The sequence below is a fragment of the Mus musculus genome, chromosome 3 (genome assembly GCF_000001635.26).
Source record: "Mus musculus strain C57BL/6J chromosome 3, GRCm38.p6 C57BL/6J".
Classification (NCBI taxonomy): Eukaryota; Metazoa; Chordata; class Mammalia; order Rodentia; family Muridae; genus Mus; species Mus musculus.
In genome coordinates this window covers 16,613,041-16,638,085 of record NC_000069.6, presented here as the reverse complement: position 1 = coordinate 16,638,085, position 25,045 = coordinate 16,613,041, and positions in this window count along the sequence as shown.

Here is a 25,045-nt window from a genome sequence, read left to right as displayed (position 1 = left end):
CCTGTCTCAGGCTTCTCCTCAATTCCTGTATCTTAAGAGCTCCAGGTGGGTCCCTCTGAGCAGAGGTGGTGGTCTTACCTATGATCGCTGGCATATCCGCATTACTGAAAGACCAGCTCTCTCCAGGCAGTATTTGTGTATGGATTGCTGTGCCACCGGATCAGGCAATGTGGCACAAGTTTAGCTCCAGGTGCTGTGGCACAGGATCCCTTTTCCAGATTTTAAGACAAGATAAAATAACTACTCTAATTGTTTCCTCGTTTTATTTGCTTTGCATGCCATTTTTCCATTCTTTTACTCTTTGACAGTGTTGTGTGTGTTTTTGGAGGCAACAAAGTTGACTATCCTGAGTTTTGACTATCCTAAGTTTCTCAAAAGTGAAAGAAAACCTCTTCAATAAATGATACTGGAAAAATTGGATTTTAACATGAAACAAATGAAACTAGATCCATATCTCTCACCCTTTATAAAAATAAATTCAAACCTAATCAAAGATATTATATAAGACTGAACAGTTTGAAACTATTAAAGTGAAGCATAAATAACTCATTGGAAGATATAGGCATAAGAAGAACCTTCTGAAAAGGACTCTAATAGTACCAAGAATTTTTAAATTGAATTTATAAAATTTTAAAATTTCCAAAAACAAAGGAAAACAATTAATAGAGTAAAGAGGGTGTTTACAGAACTAAAAGAATAACCTACTACAACCAGTCATTAAGTGGTATTAACATCTAGAATATATATATTGAAATTAATAGATTAATTAAAAATTAATCAAACAGAAAATCTATAAAAAATAAATAGGTTAATAATCTGAACACAGAGTTTCCAAGAAAAAAAAAAAGTAAATAATAAGGAATAGAAACATTTGTTAAATACCCTTAACAACTAAGGAAATACAAATTAAAATGGGTTTGAAATTCCATCTCAACACATTCAAAATTGCTTTACTTAACCAAATAAATTACAGTGAATGCTCTTAGAACAAGGAGATAAAAGAATCTTTAAACCCTGCTATTGAGAATGCAAACTCGGGCGGAGCAGTAATGGCATATGCCTTTAATTCCAGCACTCAGGAGGCAGAGGCAGGCAGATTACTGAGTTCAAGGCCAGCATGGTGTACAGAATGAGTTCCGGGAGAGCCAGGGCTGTATAGAGCAGCCCTGTCTAAAAAAAAAAAAAAGAAAAGAAAAGAAAAAAGAAAAAAAAAGAAAAAAGAAAGAAAGGAAGGAAGGAAGGAAGGAAGGAAGGAAGGAAGGGAAAGGAAGAAAGGGAAAGGAAAGGAAAGGAAAGGAAAGGAAAGGAAAGGAAAGGAAGAAAGAAAGAAAGGAGGGAAGCAAACTCATTATGAAGGTATAAGAGCCTTCCGGTCCAGCCAGCATGAGGTAGCTAGGGCTGCAGAGTCGGCTGACACCATCCAGCTACCCACAAGACACACCACGGGATCTTAAGACCTCTGGTGAGTAGAACACAGCATCTGCTCCAATCCAATCACGCGGGACCTGAGATTGCATTAATAAGGGAAGCAGAAAACCCGGCCTGATCAGGGGCACAAGTCCCTTCCAGTCCATGCCAGCACAGAGATACCTTGGGCGTGGAGTCTGCGGATACCTGTAAGGTGTACACAGGACACTCCACGGGATTTTAAGACCTCTGCTAGTGGATCACAACTTCTGCCAGGAGGCAGGTTCGAACACCAGATATCTGGGCACCTTCCCTGCAAGAGGAGAGCCTACCTGCAGAGAGTACTCTGAACACTGAAACTCAGGAGAGATCTAGTCTCCCAGGTCTGCTGATAAAGGCTAACATAAACACCTGAGGAATAAGATCTAACCAGAGACAACTATAACAACTAACTCCAGAGATTAACAGATGTCAAAAGGCAAACGTAAGAATCTTACTAACAGAAACCAAGACCACTCACCATCATCAGAACACAGCACTCCCACCCCACCCAGTCCTGGGCACCCCAATACACCCGAAAAACTAGACCCGGATTTAAAAGCATATCTCATGATGATGGTAGATGACATCAAGAAGGACTTTAATAACTCACTTAAAGAAATACAGGAGAACACTGCTAAACAGGTAGAAGACCTTAAAGAGGAAGGACAAAAATCCCTTAAAGTATTGCAAGAAAACACGACCAAATAGGTGATGGAATTGAATAAAACCATCCAAGACCTAAAAAGGGAAGTAGACACTAAAAAAGAAAACCCAAAGTGAGGCAACACTGGAAATAGAAAACCTAGGAAAGAAATCTGGAACTATAGATGCAAGTATCAGCAACAGAATACAAGAGATGGAAGAGAAAATCTCAGGTGCAGAGATTCCATAGAGAACATCGGCACAACAATCAAAGAAAATACAAAATGCAAAAAGATCCTAACTCAAAACTTGCAGGAAATCCAGGACAGAATGAGAAGACCAAACCTACAGACAATAGGAGTAGATGAGAATGAAGATTTTCAAATTGAAGGGCCAGCAAATATCTTCAACAAAATTATAGAAGAAAACGTCCCCAAACAGGATTCCCCACGGGATCCTAAGACCTCTGGTGAGTGGAACACAGACCCTGCCCCAATCCAATCGCGTGGAACCTGAGACTGCGGTAAATAGGGAAGCAGAATACCCGGGCCTGACTTGGGGGACAAGCCCCTTCCGCCCCACTCGAGCCCAGAGGTACCTTGCCAGCGGAGGCGCCCGACACCCGCAAGGGCCCACACAGGATTCCCCATGGGATCCTAAGACCTCTAGTGAGTGGAACACAACTCCTGCCAGGAGTCCAGTTCGAACACCAGATATCTGGGTACCTTCCCTGCAAGAAGAGAGCTTGCCTGCACAGAATATTCTGCCCACTCAAACTAAGGAGAGAGCTACCCTCCCAGGTCTGCTTATAGAGGCTAACAGAGTCACCTGAAGAACAAGCTCTTAACAGAGACAACTATAACAGCTAGCATCAGAGATTACCAGATGGCGAAAGGCAAACGTAAGAATCCTACTAACAGAAATCAAGACCACTCACCATCATCAGAACGCAGCACTCCCACCCCACCTAGTCCTAGGCACCCCGACACAACGTAAAATCTAGACCCAGATTTAAAAACATTTCTCATGATGATGATAGAGGACATCAAGAAGGACTTTCATAAGTCACTTAAAGAATTACAGGAGAGCACTGCTAAAGAGTTACAGGCCCTTAAAGAAAAGCAGGAAAACACAACCAAACAGGTAGAAGTCCTTAAAGAAAAACAGGAAAACACATCCAAACAGGTGATGGAAATGAACAAAACCATACTAGAACTAAAAAGTGAAGTAGACACAATAAAGAAAACCCAAAGCGAGGCAACGCTGGAGAAAGAAATCCTAGGAAAGAGATCTGGAAACATAGATGCGAGCATCAGCAACAGAATACAAGAAATGGAAGAGAGAATCTTAGGTGTAGAAGATTCCATAGAGGACATCGACACAACAGTCAGAGAAAATACAAAATGCAAAAGGATCCTAACTCAAAACATCCAAAAAATCCAGGACACAATGAGAAGACCAAACCTACGGATGATAGGAATTGATGAGAATGAAGATTTTCTTTTTTTTTTGTTTTTCCATTTTTATTAGGTATTTAGCTCATTTACATTTTCAATGCTATACCAAAAGTCCCCCATACCCACTCACCCCCACTCCCCTACCCACCCACTCCTCCTTTTTGGCCCTGGCGTTCCCCTGTACTGGGGCATATAAAGTTTGCGTGTCCAATGGGCCTCTCTTTCCAGTGATGGCCGACTAGGCAATCTTTTGATACATATGCAGCTACACTCAAGACTTCCGGGGTACTGGTTAGTTCATAATGTTGTTCCACCTATAGGGTTGCAGATCCCTTTAGCTCCTTGGGTTCTTTCTCTAGCTCCTACATTGGGAGCCCTGTAATCCATCCATTAGCTGACTGTGAGCATCCACTTCTGTGTTTGCTAGGCCCTGGCATAGTCTCACAAGAGACAGCTACATCTGGGTCCTTTCGATAAAATCTTGCTAGTATATGCAATGGTGTCAGCGTTTGGATGCTGATTATGGGGTGGATCCCTGGATATGGCAGTCTCTACATGGTCCATCCTTTCATCTCAGCTCCAAACTTTGTCTTTGTAACTCTTTCCATGGGTGTTTTGTTCCCAATTCTAAGGAGGGGCATAGTGTCCAATCTTCAGTCTTCATTCTTCTTGAGTTTCATGTGTTTAGCAAATTGTATCTTATATCTTGGGTATCCTAGGTATGGGCCTAATATCCACTAATCAGTGAGTACATATTGTGTGAGTTCCTTTGTGAATGTGTTACCTCACTCAGGATGATGCCCTCCAGGTCCATCCATTTGGCTAGGAATTTCATAAATTCATTCTTTTTAATAGCTGAGTAGTACTCCATTGTGTAGATGTACCACATTTTCTGTATCCATTCCTCTGTGGAGGGGCATCTGGGTTCTTTCCAGCTTCTGGCTATTATAAAAAAGGCTGCTATGAACATAGTGGAGTATGTGTCCTTCTTACCAGTTGGGGCATCTTCTGGATATATGCCCAGGAGAGGTATTGCTGGATCCTCCTGTAGTACTATATCCAATTTTCTGAGGAACCGCCAGACTGATTTCCAGAGTGGTTGTACAAGCCTGCAATACCACCAACAATGGAGGAGTGTTCCTCTTTCTCCACATCCAAGCCAGCATCTGCTGTCACCTGAATTTTTGATCTTAGCCATTCTGACTGGTGTGAGGTAGAATCTCAGGGTTCTTTTGATTTGCATTTCCCTGATGATCCCACTAAAATCAGGGACTAGAGAATGAAGAATTTCAACTTAAAGGGCCAGCTAATATCTTCAACAAAATAATTGAAGAAAACTTCCCAAACATAAAGAAAGAGATGCCCATGATCATACAAGAAGCCTACAGAACTCCAAATAGACTGGACCAGAAAAGAAATTCCTCCCGACACATAATAATCAGAACAACAAATGCACTAAATAAAGATAGAATATTAAAAGCAGTAAGAGAGAAAGGTCAAGTAACATATAAAGGCATGCCTATCAGAATTACACCACACTTTTCACCAGAGACTATGAAAGCCAGAAGAGCCTGGACAGATGTTATACAGACACTAAGAGAACACAAATGCCAGCCAGGGTAATATACCCGGCCAAACTCTCAGTTACCATAGATGGAGAAACCAAAGTATTCCACGACAAAACCAAATTCACACAATATCTTTCCAAGAATCCAGCCCTTCAAAGGATAATAACAGAAAAGAAGCAATACAAGGACGGAAATCATGCCCTAGAACAAACAAGAAAGTAATCCCTCAACAAACCAAAAAGAAGACAGCCACAAGAACAGAATGCCAACTCTAACAACAAAAATAATAGAAGAAAGAATTACTTTTCCTTAATATCTATTAATATCAATGGACTCAATTCCCCCAATAAAAAGACATAGACTAAAAGACTGGCTACACAAACAGAACCCAACATTCTGCTGCTTACAGGAAACCCATCTCAGGGAAAAAGAAGACACTACCTCAGAGTGAAAGGCTGGAAAACAATTTTCCAAGCAAATGGTCTGAAGAAACAGGCTGGAGTAGCCATTCTAATATCGGATAAAATCGACTTCCAACCCAAAGTTATCAAAAAAGACAAGGAGGGACACTTCATACTCATCAAAGGTAAAATCCTCCAAGGGGAACTCTCAATTCTGAATATCTATGCTCCAAGTACAAGGGCACCCACATTCATTAAAGAAACTTTAGTAAAGCTCAAGGCACACATTGTACCTCACACAATAATAGTGGGAGACTTCAACACACCACTTTCATCAATGGACAGATTATGGAAACAGAAACTAAACAGGGACACAGTGAAAATAACAGAAGTTATGAAACAAATGGACCTGACAGATATCTACAAAACATTTTATCCTAAAACAAAAGGATATATCTTCTTCTCAGCACCTCACGGGACCTTCTCCAAAATTGACCATATAATTGGTCACAAAACAGGCCTCAACAGATACAAAAATATTGAAATCATCCCATGCATCCTATCAAGTCACCAAGGACTGAGGCTGATCTACAATAACAATGTAAATAATAGAAAGCCAACATTCACGTGGAAACTGAACAACACTCTTCTCAATGATACCTTGGTCACGGAAGGAATAAAGAAAGAAATTAAAGACTTTTTAGAGTTTAATGAAAATGAAGCCACAACATACCCAAACCTATGGGACACAATGAAAGCGTTTCTAAGAGGGAAACTCATAGCTCTGAGTGCCTCCAAGAAGAAACGGGAGAGAGCACATACTAGCAGCTTGACAACACATCTAAAAGCTCTAGAAAAAAAGGAAGCAAATTCACCCAAGAGGAGTAGACGACAGGAAATAATCAAACTCAGGGGTGAAATCAACCAAGTGGAAACAAGAAGAACTATTCAAAGAATTAACCAAACGAGGAGTTGGTTCTTTGAGAAAATCAACAATATAGATAAACCCTTAGCTAGACTCACTAGAGGGCACAGGGACAAAATCCTAATTAACGAAATCAGAAATGAAAAGGGAGACATAACAACAGATCCTGAAGAAATCCAAAACACCATCAGATCCTTCTACAAAAGGCTATATTCAACAAAACTGGAAAACCTGGACGAAATGTACAAATTTCTGGACAGATAACAGGTACCAAAGTTGAATCAGGATCAAGTTGACCTTCTAAACAGTCCCATATCCCCTAAAGAAATAGAAGCAGTTATTAATAGTCTCCCAGCCAAAAAAAGCCCAGGACCAGACAGGTTTAGTACAGAGTTCTATCAGACCTTCAAAGAAGATCTAATTCCAGTTCTGCACAAACTTTTTCACAAGATAGAAGTAGAAGGTACTCTACCCAACTCATTTTATGAAGCCACTATTACTCTGATACCTAAACCACAGAAAGATCCAACAAAGATAGAGAACTTCAGACCAATTTCTCTTATGAATATCGATGCAAAAATCCTCAATAAAATTCTCGCTAACCGAATCCAAGAACACATTAAAGCAATCATCCATCGAGACCAAGTAAGTTTTATTCCAGGGATGCAGGGATGGTTTAATATACGAAAATCCATCAATGTAATCCATTATATAAACAAATTCAAGGACAAAAACCACATGATCATCTCGTTAGATAAAGAAAAAGCATTTGACAAGATCCAACACAAATTCATGATAAAAGTTTTGGAAAGATCAGGAATTCAAGGCCCATATCTAAACATGATAAAAGCAATCTACAGCAAACCAGTAGCCAACATCAAAGTAAATGGAGAGAAGCTGAGCTAAATACCTAATAAAAAATGGAAAAAAAATATCACTTTTTGCAGATGATATGATAGTATATATAAGTGACCCTAAAAATTCCACCAGAGAACTCCTAAACCTGATAAACAGCTTCGGTGAAGTAGCTGGATATAAAATTAACTCAAACAAGTCAATGGCCTTTCTCTACACAAAGAATAAACAGGTTGAGAAAGAAATTAGGGAAACAACACACTTCTCAATAGTCACAAATACTATAAAATACCTTGTTGTGACTCTAACTAAGGAACTGAATGATCTGTATGATAAAAACTTCAAGTCTCTGAAGAAAGAAATTAAAGAAGATCTCAGAAGATGGAAAGATCTCCCATGCTCATGGACTGGCAGGATCAACTTTGTAAAAATGGCTATCTTGCCAAAAGCAATCTACAGATTCAATGCAATCCCCATCAAAATTCCAACTGAATTCTTCAACGAATTAGAAGGAGCAATTTGCAAATTCATCTGGAATAACAAAAAACATAGGATAGCAAAAACTGTTCTCAAGGATACAAGAACCTCTGGTGGAATCACCATGCCTGACCTAAAGCTTTACTACAGAGCAATTGTGATAAAAACTGCATGGTACTGGTATAGAGACAGACAAGTAGACCAATGGAATAGAATTGAAGACCCAGAAATGAACCCACACACCTATGGTCACTTGATCTTCGACAAGGGAGCTAAAACCATCCAGTGGAAGAAAGACAGCATTTTCAACAATTGGTGCTGGCACAACTGGTTGTTATCATGTAGAAGAATGCGAATCGATCCATACTTATCTCCTTGTACTAAGGTCAAATCTAATTGGATCAAGGAACTTCACATACAACCAGAGACACTGAAACTTGTAGAGGAGAAAGTGGGGAAAAGCCTTGAAGATATGGGCACAGGGGAACAATTCCTGAACAGAACAGCAATGGCATGTGCTGTAAGATCGAGAATTGACAAATGGGACCTAATGAAACTCCAAAGTTTCTGCAAGGCAAAAAACACCATCAATAAGACAAAAATACCACCAACAGATTGGAAAGGATCTTTACCTATCCTAAATCAGATAGGGGACTAATATCCAACATATATAAAGAACTCAAGAAGGTAGACTTCAGAAAATCAAATAACCCCATTAAAAAATGGGGCTCAGAACTGAACAAAGAATTCTCACCTGAGGAATACCGAATGGCAGAGAAGCACCTGAAAAAATGTTCAACATCCTTAATCATCAGGGAAATGCAAATCAAAACAACCCTGAGATTCCACCTCACACCAGAAAGAATGGCTAAGATCAAAAATTCAGGTGACAGCAGATGCTGGCGTGGATGTGGAGAAAGAGGAACACTCCTCCATTTTTGGTGGGATTGCAGGCTTGTACAACCACTCTGGAAATCAGTCTGGCGGTTCCTCAGAAAATTGGACATAGTACTACCGGAGGATCCCGCAATACCTCTCCTGGGCATGTATCCAGAAGATGTCCCAACTGGTAAGAAGGACACATGCTCCACTATGTTCATAGCAGCCTTATTTATAATAGCCTGAAGCTGGAAAGAACCCAGATGCCCCTCAACAGAGGAATGGATACAGAAATTGTGGAACATTTACACAATGGAGTACTACTCAGCTATTAAAAAGAATGAATTTATGAAATTCCTAGCCAAATGGATGGACCTGGAGGGCATCATCCTGAGTGAGGTAACACATTCACAAAGGAACTCACACAATATGTACTCACTGATATGTGGATATTAGCCCCAAACCTAGGATACCCAAGATATAAGATACAATTTCCTAAACACATGAAACTCAAGAAAAATGAAGACTGAAGTGTGGACACTATGCCCCTTTGTAGAAGTGGGAACAAAACACCCATGGAAGGAGTTACAGAGACAAAGTTTGGAGCTGAGATGAAAGGATGGACCATGTAGAGACTGCCATATCCAGGGATCCACCCCATAATCAGCATCCAAACGCTGACACCATTGCATACACTAGCAAGATTTTATCGAAAGAACCCAGATGTAGCTGTCTCTTGTGAGACTATGCCGGGGCCTAGCAAACACAGAAGTGGATGATCACAGTCAGCTAATGGATGGATCACAGGGCTCCCAATGTAGGAGCTAGAGAAAGAACCCAAGGAGCTAAAGGGATCTGCAACCCTATAGGTGGAACAACATTATGAACTAACCAGTACCCCGGAAGTCTTGACTCTAGCTGCATATGTATCAAAAGATGGCCTTGTCGGCCATCACTGGAAAGAGAGGCCCATTGGACACGCAAACTTTATATGCCCCAGGACAGGAGAACGCCAGGGCCAAAAAGGGGGAGTGGGTGGGTAGGGGAGTGGGGGTGGGTGGGTATGGGGGACTTTTGGTATAGCATTGGAAATGTAAATGAGCTAAATACCTAATAAAAAATGGAAAAAAATATCACTTTTTGCAGATGATATGATAGTATATATAAGTGACCCTAAAAATTCCACCAGAGAACTCCTAAACCTGATAAACAGCTTCGGTGAAGTAGCTGGATATAAAATTAACTCAAACAAGTCAATGGCCTTTCTCTACACAAAGAATAAACAGGTTGAGAAAGAAATTAGGGAAACAACACACTTCTCAATAGTCACAAATACTATAAAATACCTTGTTGTGACTCTAACTAAGGAATTGAATGATCTGTATGATAAAAACTTCAAGTCTCTGAAGAAAGAAATTAAAGAAGATCTCAGAAGATGGAAAGATCTCCCATGCTCATGGATTGGCAGGATCAACATTGTAAAAATGGCTATCTTGCCAAAAGCAATCTACAGATTCAATGCAATCCCCATCAAAATTCCAACTGAATTCTTCAACGAATTAGAAGGAGCAATTTGCAAATTCATCTGGAATAACAAAAAACATAGGATAGCAAAAACTGTTCTCAAGGATACAAGAACCTCTGGTGGAATCACCATGCCTGACCTAAAGCTTTACTACAGAGCAATTGTGATAAAAACTGCATGGTACTGGTATAGAGACAGACAAGTAGACCAATGGAATAGAATTGAAGACCCAGAAATGAACCCACACACCTATGGTCACTTGATCTTCGACAAGGGAGCTAAAACCATCCAGTGGAAGAAAGACAGCATTTTCAACAATTGGTGCTGGCACAACTGGTTGTTATCATGTAGAAGAATGCGAATCGATCCATACTTATCTCCTTGTACTAAGGTCAAATCTAATTGGATCAAGGAACTTCACATACAACCAGAGACACTGAAACTTGTAGAGGAGAAAGTGGGGAAAAGCCTTGAAGATATGGGCACAGGGGAACAATTCCTGAACAGAACAGCAATGGCTTGTGCTATAAGATCGAGAATTGACAAATGGGACCTAATGAAACTCCAAAGTTTCTGCAAGGCAAAAGACACCATCAATAAGACAAAAATACCACCAACAGATTGGAAAGGATCTTTACCTATCCTAAATCAGATAGGGGACTAATATCCAACATATATAAAGAACTCAAGAAGGTAGACTTCAGAAAATCAAATAACCCCATTAAAAAATGGGGCTCAGAACTGAACAAAGAATTCTCACCTGAGGAATACCGAATGGCAGAGAAGCACCTGAAAAAATGTTCAACATCCTTAATCATCAGGGAAATGCAAATCAAAACAACCCTGAGATTCCACCTCAAACCAGTCAGAATGGCTTAGATAAAAAATTCAGGTGACAGCAGATGCTGGCGTGGATGTGGAGAAAGAGGAACACTCCTCCATTGTTGGTGGTATTGCAGGCTTGTACAACCACTCTGGAAATCAGTCTGGCGGTTCCTCAGAAAATTGGACATAGTACTACTGGAGGATCCAGCAATACCTCTCCTAGGCATATATCCAGAAGATGCCCCAACTGGTAAGAAGGACACATGCTCCACTATGTTCATAGCAGCCTTATTTATAATAGCCTGAAGCTGGAAAGAACCCAGATGCCCCTCAACAGAGGAATGGATACAGAAAATGTGGTACATCCACACAATGGAGTACTACTCAGCTATTAAAAAGAATGAATTTATGAAATTCCTAGCCAAATGGATGGACCTGGAGGGCATCATCCTGAGAGAGGTAACACATTCACAAAGGAACTCACACAATATGTACTCACTGATAAGTGGATATTAGCCCAAAACCCAGGATACCTAAGATATAAGATACAATTTCCTAAACACATGAAACTCAAGAAAAATGAAGACTGAAGTGTGGACACTATGCCCCTCCTTAGAAGTGGGAACAAAACACCCTTGGAAGGAGTTACAGAGACAAAGTTTGGAGCTGAGATGAAAGGATCGACCATGTAGAGACTGCCATATCCAGGGATCCACCCCATAATCAGCATCCAAACGCTGACACCATTGCATACACTAGCAAGATTTTATCAAAAGGACCCAGATGTAGCTGTCTCTTGTGTGACTATGCCGGGGCCTAGCAAACACAGAAGTGGATGATCACAGTCAGCTAATGGATGGATCACAGGGCTTCCAATGGAGGAGCTAGAGAAAGTACCCAAGGAGCTAAAGGGATCTGCAACCCTATAGGTGGAACAACATTATGAACTAACCAGTACCCCTGAGCTCTTGACTCTAGCTGCATATGTATCAAAAGATGGCCTATTCGGCCGTCACTGGAAAGAGAGGCCCATTGGACACGCAAACTTTATATGCCCCAGTACAGGGGAACGCCAGGGCCAAAAAGGGGGAGTAGGTGGGTAGGGGAGTGGGGGTGGGTGGGTATGGGGGACTTTTGGTATAGCATTGGAAATGTAAATGTGCTAAATACCTAATAAAAAATGGAAAAGAAAAAAAAATTTGCTGAAAGGACCCAGATATAGCTGTCTCTTGTGAGACTATGCCAGGGCCTAGCAAACACAGAAGTGGATGCTCACAGTCAGCTATTGGATGGATCACAGTGTCCCCAATGGAGGAGCTAGAGAAAGTACCCAAGGAGCTAAAGGGATCTGCAACCCTATAGTTAGAACAAAATTATGAACTAACCAGTAGCCTGGAGCTCTTGACTCTAGCTGCATATGTATCAAAAGATGGCCTTGTTGGCCATCACTGGAAAGATCGGCCCATTGGACTTGTAAACTTTATATGCCCCAGTACAGGGGAATGCCAGGGCCAAAAAGTGGGAGTGGGTGGGTAGGGGAGTGGGTGGGAGGGTATGTGGGACTTTTGGGATAGCATTGGAAATGTAAATGAGGAAAATACCTAATAAAAATTATTAAAAAAAAAAAAACTTCCCAAAACTAAATAAAGAGATGCTCATGAACATACAAGAAGCCTACAGAACTCCAAATAGACTGGACCAGAAAAGAAATTCCTCCCGACACATAATAATCTGAACAACAAATGCACTAAATAAAGATAGAATATTAAAAGCAGTATGGGGAAAAGGTCAAACAATATATAAAGGCATGCCTATCAGAATTACACCAGACATTTCACCAGAGACTATGAAAGCCAGAAGATCCTGGACAGATGTTATACAGACCCTAAGAGAACACAAATGCCAGCCCAGGCTACTGTACCCAGCGACACTCTTAATTACCATAGATGGAGAAACCAAAGTTTTCCACGACAAAACCAAATTCACACATTATCTTTCCACGAATCCAGCCTTTCAAAGAATAATAACAGAAAAGAAGCAATACAAAGACGAAAACCACGCCCTAGAAAATGCAAGAAAGTAATCCTTCAACAAAACTAAAGGAACACAGCCACAAAAAGAGAATGCCAACTCTAAAAAAAAATAATAATAGGAGGCAACAATTACTTTTCCTTAAAATCTTTTAACATCAATGGACTCAATTCCCCAATAAAAAGACATAGACTAACAGACTTGCTACATAAACAGGACCCAACAATCTCCTGCTTACAGCAAACCCATCTTAGAGAAAAAGACAGACACTACCTCAGAGTGAAAGGCTGGAAGACAATTTTCCAAGCAAATGGTCTGAAGAAACAAGCTAGAGTAGCCATTCTAATATCGAATAAAATTCACTTCCAACCCAAAGTTATCAAAAAAGACAAGGAGGGACACTTCATACTCATCAAAGGTAAAATCCTCCAAGAGGAACTCTCAATTCTGAATATCTATGATCCAAATGCAAGGGCAGCCACATTCACTAAAGACACTTTAGTAAAGCTCAAAGCACATATTGAACCTCACAAAATAATAGTGGGAGACTTTAACATACCACTCTCATCAATGGACAGATCATGGAAACAGAAACTAAACAGGGATACAGTGAAACTAACAGAAGTGATGAAACAAATGGACTTAACTGATATCTACAAAACATTTTATCCTAAAACAAAAGAATATACCTTCTTCTCAGCACCTCATGGTACCTTCTCCAAAATTGGCCATATAATTGGTCACAAAACAGGCCCCAACAGATACAAAAATATTGAAATTGTTCCATGCATCCTATCAGACCACCATGGATTAAGGCTGATCTTCAATAACAACATAAATAATGGAAAGCCAACATTCACGTGGAAACTGAACAACACTCTCCTCAATGATACCTTGGTCAAGGAAGGAATAAAGAAAGAAATTAAAGACCTTTTAGAGTTTAATGAAAATGAAGCCACAACATACTCAAACTTATGGAACACTATGAAAGCGTTTCTAAGAGGGAAACTCATAGCTCTGAGTGCCTCCAAAAAGAAACTAGAGAAAACACACAGTAGCAGCTTGACAACACACCTAAAAGCTCTAGAAAAAAAGGAAGAAAATTCACCCAAGAGGAGTAGAAAGCAGGAAATAATCAAACTCAGGGGTGAAATCAACCAAGTGGAAACAGGAACTAGTCAAAGAATCAACAAAACGAGGAGCTGGATCTTTAAGAAAATCAATAAGATAGATAAACCCCTCACCAGGCTCACTAGAGTGCATAGGGACAGCTTCCTAATTAACAAAAGCAGAAATAAAAAGGGAGACATAACAACAAACCCTGACGAAATCCAAAACTCCATCAGATCCTTCTACAAAAGGCTATACTCAACAAAACTGGAAAACCTGTACGAAATGGCCAAATTTCTAGACAGATACCAGGCACCGAAGTTAAACCAGGATCAAGTTAATGATCTAAACAGTCCCATATCCCCTAAAGAAATAGAAGCAATCATTAATGGTCTCCCAACCAAAAAAGCCCAGGACCAGATGGGTTTCGTGCAGAGTTCTATCAGACCTTCAAAGAAGATCTAATTCCTGTTCTGCACAAACTATTCCACAAAATAGAAGTAGAAGGTAATGTACCCAACTCATTCTATGAAGCCACAATAACTCTGATACCTAAACAACAGAAAGATCCAACAAAGATAGAGAACTTCAGACCAATTTCCCTTATGAATATCGATGCAAAAATACTCAGTAAAACTCGCTAACTGAATCCAAGAACACATCAAAACAATCATCCATCCTGACCAAGTAGGTTTTATTCCAAGGATGCAGGAATGGTTTAAAATGTGAAAATCCACCACCTTAATCCAGTATATAAACAAACTCAAAGACAAAACCACATGATCATCTCGTTAGATGCTGAGAAAGCATTTGACAAAATCCAACATCCATTCATGATAAAAGTCTTGGAAAGATCAGGAATTCAAGGCCCATACCTAAACATGATAAAAGCAATCTACAGCAAACCAGTAGCCAACATCAAAGTAAATGGTGAGAAGCTGGAAGGAATCCGACTAAAATCAGGGACTAGACAAGGCTGCCCACTTTCTCCCTACCTATTCAACACTCTACTCGAAGTCCTAGCCAGAGCAATTCGACAACAAAAGCTGATCAAGGGGATACAAATTGGAAAAGAAGAATTCAAAATACCACTTTTTGCAGATGATATAATAGTATATATAAGTGACCCTAAAAATTCCACCAGAAAACGAAACCTGATAAACAGTTTCAGTGAAGTAGCTGGGTATAAAATTAACTCAAACAAGTCAATGGCCTTTCTCTAAACAAAGAATAAACAGGCTGAGAAAGAAATTAGGGAAACAACACACTTCTCAATAGTCACAAATAATATAAAATACCTTGTTGTGACTCTAACTAATAATGTGAAAGATCTGTATGATAAGAACTTCAAGTCTCTGAAGAAAGAAATTAAAGAAGATCTCAGAAGATGGAAAGATCTCCAATGCTCATGGATTGGCAGGAACAACATTGTAAACATGGCTATCTTGCCAAAAGCAATCTACAGATTCAATGCAAACCCATCAAAATCCCAACTGAATTCTTCAACGAATTAGAAAGAAAAATCTGCAAATTCATCTGGAATAACAAAAAACCTAGAATAGCAAAAACTCTTCTCAAGGATAAAAGAACCTCTGATGGAATCACCATGCCTGACCTAAAGCTTTACTACAGAGCAATTTGATAAAAACTGCATGGTACTGGTACAGTGACAGACAGGTAGACCAATGGAATAGAATTGAAGACCCAGAAATGAACCCACTCACCTATGGTCACTTGATCTTCGACAAGGGAGCTAAAATGATCCAGTGGAAAAAAAAAGACAGCATTTTCAACAAATGGTGCTGGCACAACTGGCGGTTATCATGTAGAAGAATGTGAATTGATCCATTCCTATCTCCTTCCACTAAGGTCAAATCTAAGTGGATTAAGGAGCTCCACATAAACCCAGAGACACTGAAACTTATAGAGGAGAAAGTGGGGGAAAGCCTTGAAGATATTGGCACAGGGGAAAAATTCCTGAATAGAACAGCAATGGCTTGTGCTATAAGATTGAGATTTGACAAATGGGACCTCATGAAACTGCAAAGCTTCTGTCAGGAAAAAGACACTGTCAATAAGACAAAAAGACCACCAACAGATTGGGAAAGGATCTTTTCTTATCCTAAATCAGATAGGGGACTAATATCTAATATATATAAAGAACTCAAGAAGGTGTACTCCAGAAAATCAAATAAACCCATTAAAAAATTGGGCTCAGAGCTAAACAAAGAATTCTCACCTGAAGAATACCAAATGGCTGAGAAACACCTGAAAAAATGTTCAGCATCCTTAATCATCTTAGGAAATGCAAATCAAAACAACCCTGAGATTCCATCTCACACCAGTCAGAATAGCTTAGATCAAAAATTCAGGCAACAGCAGATGCTGGCGAGGATGTGGAGAAAGAGAAACACTCCTCCACTGTTGGTGGGATTGCAAGCTTGTACAACCACTCTGGAGACCAGTCTGGCGGTTTCTCAGAAAATTGGACATGGTACTACTGGAGGATCCCGCAATACCTCTCTTGGGCATATATTCAGAAGATGTTCCAACTGGTAAGAAAGACACATGCTCCACTATGTTCATAGCAGCCTTATTTATAATAGCCAGAAGCTGGAAAGAACCAAGATGCCCCTCAACAGAGTAATGGATACAAAAATGTGGTACATTTACACAATGGAATACTACTCAGCTATTAAAAAGAATGAATTTATGAAATTCCTAGGCAAATGGTTGGACCTGGAGGACATTATCCTGAGTGAGGTAAACTAATCACAAGAACTCAGATATGTACTCACTGATAAGTGGATATTAGCCCAGAAATTTAGAATACCCAAGATATAATTTACAATTTGCAAAACTCATGAAACTCAAGAAGAATGAAGACCAAAGTGTAGACACTTTGCCCGTTCTTAGAATTGGGAACAAAACACCCATGGAAAGATTTACAGAGACAAAGTTTGGATCTGAGACAAAAGGATGGACCATCTAGAGACTGCCATATCCAGAGATCTGTCCCATAATCAGCCTCCAAACGCTGACACCATTGCATACACTAGCAAGATTTTGCGGATAGGACCCTGATATAGCTGTCTCTAGTGAGACTATGCCGGGGCCTAACAAACACAGAAGTTGATGGATCACAGGTCCCCCAGTGGAGGAGCTAGAGATAATGCCCAAGGAGCTAAGGGATCTGAAACCCTATAGGTGAAACAACATTATGAACTAACCAGTACCCCTGAGCTCTTGACTCTAGCTGCATATGTATCAAAAGATGGCCTAGTCGGCCATCATTGGAAAGAGAGGCCCATTGGACTTGCAAGCTTTATATGCCCCAGTACAGGGGAATGCCAGGGTGAAAAAGTGGGAGTGTGTGGGTAGGGTGTGGTGGGAGGGTATGGGGGACTTTTGGGATAGCATTGGAAATGTAAATGAGGAAAATACCTAATTAAAAAAAAAAGGTATAAGAAACATCTAGTACTACCAGAACTACCAAGTAATCCAATTACACTCCTTTTCAGTGACTAGCTTAAAGAATCAGTCAATATAAAACACAGATACTTGCACATTTATGTTTATTACTTTACTTTGTACAATTAATAGGAAATATAAGTAACCTAGATGCCCACTCATATGTAAATGGAGAACAAAAATGTGATAATTTACCAAGCATGTACTTTATAATGTATGATATACAATTAACATCAAGTCCATCATACTTGTTTAGATAGTATATTCTACCATCTATACTTACTTAAAGAGTTTACAATTCTATATCTAAATTATGTTCTGAGTTTTTCTTGTATTAACATCTGAAAAACATCCTTTCTTTATCATCTTCCATAATGTTAAACAACTTAAGTTTGATTATGAGATTATAATTAATCTCCAACCCTGTCAAAAATCTGAGAATGAATGATTATCTGAATATGTAAGAAACAAAAATCATAGCTTCCAAAACTTAAACAAACTGTAGAGAAGGATGACTACCTGGACAGTCCCCTATAACTCAAAACATTGAAGCATCTGTCTCTAGCCTTCTGTCCCAGAACCATCTGACAGACCTTGAAATGAAACAGGATCTATAAAGAACTTGTTTACTCTGTATTGCAGAATTAAACTGCTGATTATCCAGCATTGTGTGTCCTTTCCTGGACAGTACTTTTTGGCTATAGATGAATAGGGCAATTTTTGTCCAGTGGGAATCTTGTCATAACTGGATCAACTAACATATCATGGAGATTTCGATGCTCATTTTTTTTCCTTGAACCAAGAAGGGAGTATTGTCAGGAGTAGACATTTCTTTAGTTAAAGAATCCTTAATAATGAATTAATATTAAATGTCATGTTCTGTGGATTGCTGATGTTTTTGAAGATTTTCTATTTATATAAAGTATATATAAATTGTTAATCTTTGAGCACTTTATCTATTTCTATTTGAATATTTTATAAAGCACCTTAATATAATAGATCAGAACCTAATATAACCAAGAGTTTATTACCTGGCTCTTAACTTGCGTTACTTAATCATCCTAAACAGTTTGTAATAGCAGTTATTAGAAGGGCTGGTAACTTCAATTTGCATCAATTATAAAGATTTCTACCAATGTAAAATTGTGGCTATGCAATGCTTTCTTTAAGAATAAATTTAGGAAGTCATGCCATCAATTTCCTTCCTGTCCAAAATTATGACCATTTCCTAATTACCCCTTAAAATGACAACATACCTATAATTTATAAAAATAAGCATAATTAAACACTCAAGCCCAAGTGATTGGGGCGACATCTCTCTACAACCTCTTCCAGCTGGACAGGGCTTGATGAAAACTTCTTTAAAGGGGTGGGGAGCAGTAGGAAAATTAGAAAATTTGGTTAAACTTAAGTAAGCTTTAGCATTTGTTATTCAGTCTTTTTATGTTTAGAAGGCTTGATTAAAATTGTGACTGGATCTGTCTGACAGGCTAGATGAACCAAATTCATTGGGAATCAGTAGCAACTTCTGAAGATGTTCTAGAAGCAAATCTCTGGACAGTATCAGGAAGCAGAGGACTGGAACAGCAGTTTGCCTCAGCATTCACAAGGATGAGTCTTGTCAGAGCTGTAAATTCTATAATATGTGAATTTTACAACCAAAATTTTAGTACTATTAAGATATTCATATGGATTGTACAAGATGCACAGTTCAGTTAAGGATGAATTATTGTTCTTCTTTGAGCAGGTGAAGGACAACTATCCTTTTATGGGTTAATTTGATCAATACCCAGTTGTAATAAATCTTCATTAACACCATGAGGAGGATGGTAAACTTAATCTTAAGGATTCAACACCCTACAAAATTTATTGTCTAATTTTAGCTGAAGTTTGGTTAGAGAAAATTTTATGTTTAAAGGATAGTTATTGGGTTATTCCCATGTTGAGGAATCAGCAGATCAAGTTACCTGTCATGCTTGGTTTTCTCAAATTTCTCTTTTTTGTAGCCAAGATCTTCATGGGGTCTTTCCCTGTTATATCTGATTCATATCATTCCGGAAGGGGCCCAAACACTTTTCTTCTTTCCTGTCAACACAAATACAGAGCTTCTCCCATAAAGTAGCATGTTCTTGTTCCAGTAACCATAAATCACTAAAGTTATAGAATGAATTAAATTAATAGCTTGACCTCTTTCTCAGAAAAATGTTAATGTCATAAATATAGCAAACTTATAACTTTCATTTTGGTATTAAAACAATTCAAACATATTAAAGCAATCTAAACCAATATTACCTTTTGAAGTAGAGCTCCTGCACTATATCTTGTTTTTTTCTTGAACAATTAATTTTTAATAGTGAGATCAAGGTCTAAGTTTCTATTGTTTGAGATAGGTTAGGCTCCCTATTCTCTGCTTTTTGACCTACAATTTAAAATCAAGAGCCACAATTATTTATTCATCTATAAATACTTAAATTCTCCCTTCTATGGAGATTAATATCTCTGTGGGTATATATGTCCCCTGTTCTTTATGTAACTTAAATTAACATAGGCTTCTTTATCTGTTTTGAGGTAAGTTTTTTATTCCACTTACCCCTGCTCTTTGACCTATAATTTAAGATCAAACATCTCAATTATTTACTCATCTATGTATTTAACTTTAATTAAATTGTCTTCTATTTACTGTTTAAGCCTAATTCCAGACTCCTTTTCAGTCCTACCAAGTTGAATATTCCTAGAAATTTCATATAGACCATGTTTGAATATGTAGAGAGCTGCCCTGGCAGAGACTTTTTACATTTTCTTTTAATATATTTTTCTCATTTTTTCTATTCTCCTTCCTTGCCTTTATTTCCTACATTTGAGATCAAAAGCCTGGATTTCTCTATTCCATGCATACTTAAGGACATTTAAACAATTACCATTATCCTTCCTTATACCCTTAAAAACAATTAAATCAAATTTCATTTCTCTATTTCTGTATTTCCTTTCTGCTACTCCAAACATAATTGGGGGAGTGGCCCCTAGGGCCACTTTCCCAGATTCTTACATGTTTGCTAGCCTTTATGTCTATCCTCTTTGCTACCCCCCCCCCCATCTTGGTGATTCTGTCTCTTCTTCTGCCCCTTGGTTGCTTGCCCATGGAATCTAAATGTCCTGCCTTTGTCTACCTGCCCTGCCATTGGCTGTATGGCAATTCCTTACTACCAATCATAGCCAGCTGTGATCAGGGACCCTCAGCATTTGGAAGCCCTGCTTTTGAGAGCCAAATTAAGAAAACACCTTAGAACTAACCCCCAACATATCTTAGTAAGGGTTTGGTTTCTGACCCTGGGACAGGGGACTGAGGTATATATTTTACATATGAAATCAGAGCTGGGCTCCAGGCTTAACCAGCATCCTAGGTCCTTACCAAGCATACCATGTCCCCATCCCTGAACTTTCCAGCCCAATAGCTGGGCTGGCCTTCCCCTAGGGGGTCATCCCTATATAATCCAGATGTTTGGGGCATCAAACCACACCACACCTCCACCAATTCTCTTCTTTTCCTTCTCTGTCTTCTCTTTTTGTGTGCCCTTTCTCTCCACCATCTTGCCTTTATCCCCATGGTAACTTTTCTGAATGTAGTCCTTGGGGCCAGTTGAATAAGCTAGAGGACAGCCTCCAAATAAACCTGCCTATATATAACCTAATCTTGCTTGAAATTAGCTCATTTAACTGGTGACAGAAATAACTTATCAAATAGTGTTGAATACAGGAGCAGTTGAGTCTACAGGCCCAGGTCTTTCCTTGCCACATGAGGACTGCTCCTCTCCCTCTATCCTTTTCCACTGGAAGCATCATTTCTTCAGACTCTGTGAGCATCCATCCCTACCTACTATCTATTAGGGTTCAGAACCCTCATGGATTTTTTTTTTCTAAGTCATGGCAGTGCCAGAACTATCCCTATCTAAACAAAGACCAGGCTTTTGTTTTGATGAAAATTTTGATACAGACAATTAATCTGAGGTTATCACCTCATATAAACTGTTCAATGCCAGACTATAGAATGGGACAGTATTTCTATATTCTGTATTCTGTATTCTGTATTCTGTATTCTGTATTCTGTATTCTGTATTCTGTATTCTGTATTCTGTATTCTGTATTCTGTATTCTGTATTCTGTATTCTGTATTCTGTCTGTATTCTGTAGTTGATAGTCTGTAGTCTGTAGTCTACATTCAATAGTCTATAGTTTGTAGTCTGTAGTCTGTAGTCTACATTCAATAGTCTATAGTCTGTAGTCTGTAGTCTATAGTCTATAGTCTATAGTCTATAGTCTATAGTCTAGTCTATAGTCTATAGTCTATAGTCTATAGTCTATAGTCTATAGTCTATAGTCTATAGTCTAGTCTATAGTCTAGTCTATAGTCTATCGCTCGTCTATAATGTTTGGCAAACACCGGGAAGATGGTTGACATAGGATCTAAAACAAAATTTATCCAAATCTGTCTGAACTCCCATTGTCCCAATTTTTGGGAACTGTGCTCTCATACTTCCCCTCCTCTGTCACGGCAACCTTCACTTGCTGTCCCAACCAACCTACTGTCTGTACCTCCAGAGGCACAGAATCAGACAGGACTTCTGGTGCTGCCCAGCTCCACCTCACCCCACCTCCATCTTGCCCATGTATGGCAGCAGCAGCAGCAGTAGCTGCTCATTTTAAATTTCCTGCCATACCTGATTTACTACAGTCTGGCCAGCAGTGGCAAACACTGACGTGATGCACAGTAGGTAAAGAGCACATAACTGACTGCCATCTTGACTTTTTAACAAAGAGGAACCATGGCTTCACCACCCTCTTGGTTAAGGATAGTCAAATGACTGGCATCCATGTTTTTTTTACTGGGAAAGTAATATTTTTGCCACAACTCCAGTTTATGCTGTTTCTTTCTCCTGTCACCAGCTTCCTCTACTCATAATTTACCTTCATGATTTCTAGTCACTAGATTTATTTCATAAATTAGCAAGCCTCACTTTCATGTGTTGATGCTAAAAAACAAAAAGAAGATATGTTTCATAAAGTATATATTTTGAACTTAAGTCTAGGATGGGTAACTAGGATCAAGCTATATTTGTCTCTTCAAATACACTGTAGATAGATAGATGGTCCTAAACCCCCCCATACAGGAATTGGTAAAGATGGCTTTTACCACTTGCCCCAGAGGGGGTGGCTAAAAAGGAAGGCTAGGCCTCAAGCCCAAGCTTTTCCAGCCTCACTAAGGCCAACGGCATGCCTGCAGAGAGAACAAGGGAAGTCTGCCATATCCCAATCCTTCCAGCATCTAGCCTAAGTCAACTCTTCCAGGGACTTGTTTCAAATTTAGCCAAGAAAGACATTGGTCTCACTGCTACCTCAAGCCATGGCAGCACTCCAAACCATGCTCTGACTGCCAGAAGACTGGCCACTGAAACTCAGACTGTTCCCATGCAAGCTTGCCCTCTACCTAGCAGTTGAGACCTAGCCCTATCAGCACAGGTACCACAAACCCTTCTAGCCTTTGAACTCCTTGGTCTAGCAGAAAACTGATGGCTGTTAGACTCAGTGTCTTTCGTCACCCATGCTGAGCCTAGGGTAATACTATAGGTAGTGGTAAGTGCAGACTATCCCTGATCAACTGCTGTCATGGGGATTGATGAGACCTCCTCTAATGAAAAAACTTTTATAGTTCTTTTAGATAAATTAACTCATTTTACAATGACTGCTCCCGGTGATCAACCACCTCATATGTGTCTCATGGTAAATAATTAAATTTTAAAAATGTAAAGTTTATGTATGCTTTAAGGAAATGAAACCTTCTAAGAAACTGTTTGAAAGTCTAGGAAGGTGTTTGAAGTTGGTAAATACAAATTATGAAGAATTTATCTTTTTGTAAATTTCAAGGAATTGTCTCGAATCTACCTCTCATTGTCAAATAGACTCCAGAACACTGTCAATAAACAGCTTGTTTCCCTCCCCAGCTGCCTATTCCTGGGGGTGGGATCTATCTCCCTTTCTTTGATTTTGACCCCACCTCCCACCCCCTCCTCCAACCATCAAGTCTATGGGCCTAAGAGTATCAAATGTACAACCAATAAACAATCTTTCTGCCTAAACTCCTTAACTTTATCTTCTTCCCCTAATATCCAGGAGTCCCCTCAGAATCTGCATCCAGGAAAGGTCCAAAAAGTTAGCCACACGTGTTCTGGCTGAGCCTCACAGACTACTTCAACTGAGCCTACAGATTCCTACTTCCTGATGCTCCCACAACCTGGATAGTAGTGTAAAGACTAGCTTTTCCCAGACTGGGCCAATATTCCAGCTTTTTATGAAGTACACCCATACCTAATAACTCTGCCCAATACCAGTAAGAACTAATCATAGATGATTATATCACCCACTGTGTATTTTTCTTGCTTTAGTCTCTCTGTTAAATACTCTTGTGGTAACTTTAAAAGCCAGTAGCCTAAAATCAGTGAAAACCAGACATTGCCAGTCCCCAAAGCAAGCAGAAATACAGGGCATATGTGCCAAGCACCACTACCAGATTTAAATTAATTTTAATAAACTATTGGTTATTTATTTCACAGAGCCAGACCTTAATAATTGAGGTATAGCCTTATAGATTTTTAACTAGCTTTAGTAAAATTACTGGGGGATTATCCCTAACCTATTTTTCTATAAACTACACTGGTTAATTCCTCAGCTGTGCCCCCTCCCTCAGTACTTGTTTGAGTCTCACATAGGTTATTTCTAAACCAGTTCCCACTGCTTCCCACCCCACAGTAATGATAGCAAATTAAGGGTGTGAGTAGAGCTCTTATAATCCAATTACCCTCTAACTCTACTGCATTAAAACCTAAGCATTCAACCCTTAGGCCTTTGGGAAGGCAATTCTTTACAGAATCACAGTAATTTCTTCTTAATTGCATGGTGATTCAGGAAAACAATGAGACTGAAATATTGTTGTATTGCCCCAAATCAATACAGTCTCAAATAAAAACAAAAATGCATGCATCCTACAAAGTGATGAAAAAGGGAAGGGGAAGAGGGGAACCTGACCAGGTATTGGGTGAGAGAAAAGGACTGAAGCCCTGAGGGCCAGAAGAAAGAATGGAAATAGGCAAACCTGGGGACTTGGGAGATAGAAGGTTGGAGGGACCCTCCAAAATGCACCAGAGACCTGGAGGTGAGAAACTCTCAGGACTCAAAGGGAGAGACCTTAGATGAAATCTCAGACAGTAGAGAGAGGGAACTTATAGAGCCCACCTCCAGCAGGAAGACAGGACATCAAGTGAGGGATGGGATTGCCATTCCATAGTCACAATTTTGACCCATAATTGTTCCTGTCTGAAAGAATTACAATGAAAATGGAGGTGGAAAGAAGGTCCAGCTACAGGCCCAAAGTGGGATCC